The sequence below is a fragment of the Sardina pilchardus genome, chromosome 12, assembly GCF_963854185.1.
Source record: "Sardina pilchardus chromosome 12, fSarPil1.1, whole genome shotgun sequence".
Lineage (NCBI taxonomy): Eukaryota > Metazoa > Chordata > Actinopteri > Clupeiformes > Clupeidae > Sardina > Sardina pilchardus.
Genome location: NC_085005.1, coordinates 17,941,101 through 17,945,925, shown reverse-complemented (window position 1 = coordinate 17,945,925; position 4,825 = coordinate 17,941,101). Strand labels below are relative to the sequence as shown.

The 4,825-nt window shown below is 39.6% G+C and overlaps 1 long non-coding RNA gene across 1 annotated transcript; it reads right to left on the bottom strand.

The window, feature by feature from the left end:
- Positions 1-984: 984 nt before the first annotated feature.
- Positions 985-4,621, bottom strand: LOC134098534 (uncharacterized). Its single transcript, XR_009941066.1, has 5 exons — positions 4,575-4,621; positions 3,423-3,555; positions 2,951-3,083; positions 2,479-2,611; positions 985-1,517 (listed from the first exon to the last, which is right to left on the bottom strand). It is a non-coding gene; the product is annotated as an uncharacterized LOC134098534 (long non-coding RNA).
- Between the last annotated feature and the right edge of the window lie 204 nt (positions 4,622-4,825).

The window sequence follows — 4,825 nt, the reverse complement described above, 5'->3', positions numbered from 1 at the left end:
TTTGCTGTAAATACATACATATTTTTCTGATATTTGGAGGTGATGCTGCTTCTGTTTATCACAGTAAGTTTTGTTTTTGTCTTAAGGCCAGGACACACCAACCCGATTATCGGCCGTCGGAAGGCGTTGGACAGTTGTTGGGAGAGGTCGGGGACTGTGTTCCGACTCCCGTGCTGTCCTCAGTCGGAGGAGCCGTCGGCATTCATTTTGGCCGATTTGATATGTCGAATTGTGGCAGTCTGCCTCAATGACCAATCTGATTGGTTGAGTTCAAGCCCTTCTAAACATTTCAGATTATTTCAGGTAGGGCTAGCAAGACTTTCATTAAACTAACAATTAGCCTTACATTCAACGAAGTAGGTTATGAATCCATTTTGATAAACTAACATATTTTTGCTAGAACTAGTAGACTACCAGAGTTGCTGAAAGTATGTTATGTCTGGTTAGTTTCCAACAATATAAAAGTTTAGCCAAAGTCCCTGCTACCTATAGCTACACTGTAAAAAAAGAAAAGTTAGTTGAACTTGAAATTTAAAAGTCAACCAATTTCACTGACTTTTTCAAGTTATTTCAACTGCAGTGTGCAGAACTTGATATTTCAATTTGCAGGACTCAATAAAGTAAGTATACACTTAAACTAGTAGAACATGAAATGTTAAGTTAATGGGACTTAAGTTGGTAGAGCTAGGAAAAACTCAATAATTCAAGTAAGAGGGGCTTAAGTTGGTACAAGTAGCTAGCTAGAACTCAATATTTCAAGTTAAGAGGAACTAAAGTTAGAAGTAGCAGTAACTCAATATTTGAAGTAAGAAGAGCTTAAGTTAGTACAACTAATGAAAACAAGTCAAACACCATATCAGTCACAACAGATGTTTTATTTTGTGATTTAACGCTGTGAGCACAAGTGTTGGGATCACAAACAGTAAAAAATGGATCCACCTCCAAAAACATGAGCTTTCAGGAAAAGCACAAATGTGTCAATAATAAAGAGCAGTTATTAAATATCAAACAAAAAAATGCATTTTGTAAATGTATGGTGTGTGCATGTGTTTGCCTGTGTGTCAGTCTGCATTATGTCTTTCTCCCTCTGAAGGTCCGCGCGCGCGCACACACACACACACACACACACACACACACACACACACACACACACACACACACACACACACACACACACACACACACACACACACACACACACACACACACACACACACACACACACACACACACACACACACACACACAGTCCAAAGGACCTTAGTTACACATTCGAGGTGATCCAGAGGGTATTTGTGGAACTTGATGTTCACACCTGCTCATCCAGAACGCATTCTCTTCAGCGTAAGCTTTACGAACTGGCGTACAAGAGTCTTTGGCAAGTCTTAAATGTCCTCTAGGACCACAGTCTCTTCCAGGTTGATTGCAATGTTGATTACCATTGGAAGAGACTTGACAGCAACATCATCTTCGAGTACTGTGAGGATGCTTGTGTAGGTGTCTTCTGCATCAGTATCCTGAGAATCCAAGCAGAAAGAAAGAAGAAAAAAAATCTAGGGTCAGTCAAGCACTATCCATGATGCATTGAAACATAGCCTGCCCTCTTCGATGGCATGGACACAGCCACAGACAAGTGTGCAATTGACCCTTCCAGAAGTCCCGCCCTCTGTAGTTACTGTTGCTAGCACTGTCACGCTTTCGCACCCTGCACGACTATTACATAGGAGGAGAACTGGGACTTTTGAATGAAATGTCATTTACAGACATCATAATACACTGAAAGCTAATATTTTGTCACTACAGTAATTTCCTGCATATAAGCCGCATTGTGTATAAGCCGCAGAACAGTGTTCTATGCATTTAAAAGAAACAAAACCATATTAATGCCATATTAACTGCTACCTTGTATTAACCTCATAGCTGAAGAAATGCTTCAAAATCAATGTATAAGCCGCGTCTAATAGTTGGGAAATTACGGTAGCAACCTACATCTGTCTCATGCGAACATGCGTGTTGTTTCGTTCGTCCCTCCCTCCTGGCCAGTACAAATGAAACAGGCGGAGGACGAAAGAAACGTACAGTTTAAGCTATGTACTTCCCATAACTTCAATATTTGACAACATATTATGATTGGTACTTCAAATACGTGTTATTTTCCCCCAGTACAACGCCAATTGCGCATGCAGAGCTGAACCACAAGCGCAGTTGAATATTGCAACATTAAAAAGAATCAAAGTTTAGCGATCATACATGATACAAAGAGATGTCACCGAGCAGCGACAGACAGAGTAGGCCTAATGGTACTACTAATCCACTTAAAAAAAAATATTTGAACTATTTACTGCATGTAGGTTAGGGATATGACATAATGCCTAGCCTAACAGATTGGGAAGTGTAGGCTATGTCGTGAAAGAGAAAATACGATTTTAAGAGGCAAACGTTAGTACATCTGGCATGCTACATGACAGTTCAAGGTACCTGATGTCCTAAAGGTGCTGACACAATCAAGATAGAGGCAGGGCCTAGCTCTTCCTTGAGCGTGTACAAGCTGGCAATGACTGACGAGGGTCCTCCCATTTGAGTTCTTGCACTGCATTGCAGGGAGTTGTATCTGAGGGGAGGAAAGAAAAGAGAATGACAAATGAGATTATTATAATATTGTAAATGGCAGTTCGCAGTTTAATATTGCAACATTAAAAAGAATCAAAGTTTAGCGATCATATATGATACAAAAAGATGTCACCGAGCAGCGACAGACAGAGTAGGCCTAATGGTTCTACTAATCCACTTAAAAAGAATACTTGAACTATTTACTGCATGTAGGTTAGGGATATGACATAATGCCTAGTCTAACAGATTGGGAAGTGTAGGCTGTGTCGTGAAAGAGAAAATACGATTTTAAGAGGCAAACGTTAGCACATCTGGCATGCTACATGACAGTTCAAGGTACCTGATGTCCTAAAGGTGCTGACACAATCAAGATAGAGGCAGGGCCTAGCTCTTCCTTGAGCGTGTACAAGCTGGCAATGACTGACGAGGGTCCTCCCATTTGAGTTCTTGCACTGCATTGCAGGGAGTTGTATCTGAGGGGAGGAAAGAAAAGAGAATGACAAATGAGATTATTATAATATTGTAAATGGCAGTTCGCAGTTTAATATTGCAACATTAAAAAGAATCAAAGTTTAGCGATCATACATGATACAAAGAGATGTCACCGAGCAGCGACAGACAGAGTAGGCCTAATGGTTCTACTAATCCACTTAAAAAGAATACTTGAACTATTTACTGCATGTAGGTTAGGGATATGACATAATGCCTAGTCTAACAGATTGGGAAGTGTAGGCTGTGTCGTGAAAGAGAAAATACGATTTTAAGAGGCAAACGTTAGTACATCTGGCATGCTACATGACAGTTCAAGGTACCTGATGTCCTAAAGGTGCTGACACAATCAAGATAGAGGCAGGGCCTAGCTCTTCCTTGAGCGTGTACAAGCTGGCAATGACTGACGAGGGTCCTCCCATTTGAGTTCTTGCACTGCATTGCAGGGAGTTGTATCTGAGGGGAGGAAAGAAAAGAGAATGACAAATGAGATTATTATAATATTGTAAATGGCAGTTTTAAAAATGCTTTATATGCAATACCTTGAACTAGAGCAATTTGGGCCATCAGATGGAAATACATGTTAACATTACTGTATATTAATACTCATAAGTATTTCTGGGTTAAAATATTGCAAAGTGATTTGGTCACTTCATTTGTCATGCTCTTATCAGTTTTAACATAGTCAAAACATATCCTATTAGAATATGAAATAGTAATTTTAGCTGCCATACACTATTATTTATTAGCTATCCATATTAGCTATAAGTGCTTGCTTGGTAGTCTACCATTTGCTGTGGCATGAACAATTTAATGTTATATGCAAAATGTGCATGGCCTCGCAACCACGTGCGTTTATAGCTAGCTAGCTGGCAAACTAGCAGGCAAACTAGCACTCCATATTCAAGTCACAACAAGGGCATATTGGCGATATTATCACTGTTTTTATACCAAACTTAGCTACAGTTGTGCTGCACGTCAATAAGCAGCAAATACCTTCACGTTACACATCTTTGAACTTTATGAAAATTGTAAAATCATGGAAAACTTGGGGCTTCATATTGTAGCTAACGTTATAACATTAACGTTAGCTAGCTGCTTCCTTAACCAGCTTTTGATAGGCTGATGGCTAGGCTAAACGTCTAAATAATGACCAGTTAATCAAATGAAATGTAGGCTAATTTAGAGCTTTTAAAACGTCATGTTGCACAACATTTAATGCTGTGTAGCCTGCTACACTTATTCTGTGTTAAGTTAGAGGGTAAAGAAAACGTTTTTGGCTCATTCAGTTTGACCAACGACGCAATGGTTTTTCAATGACGTTTCAGATGATAAAATATTTGCGTGGTTGTTTCAAAAACGTCCGGCAACCTACCTGTCCTCTTATTCTTAGGTTAGATTCAAATATATACTGACATCTATGGGTTAGATTAATAGATAGTTTGATCCGAATGGAGAGAAATATATTAACTTACCTTTTCCAAACGTGGTAATTCCCAAAGCCTGGCTGTCTGTCTGAGACTCGCGCCGCTTCCAATCCTTCCTACTCCTGTGGGAATCCCCGTAGTTGGCACAAATGCGCATGCGTGAACTTCAAGAATCTCGCTCTAGCCCAGATACTTGACAATTTGAGTATTGTCAACTTACCTATTCCACTTTACAATGTTAACTCACTGGAATGGTTGAGATTAATGTTAATAACAAGTTTGGAAAGGCAACTGAAGTA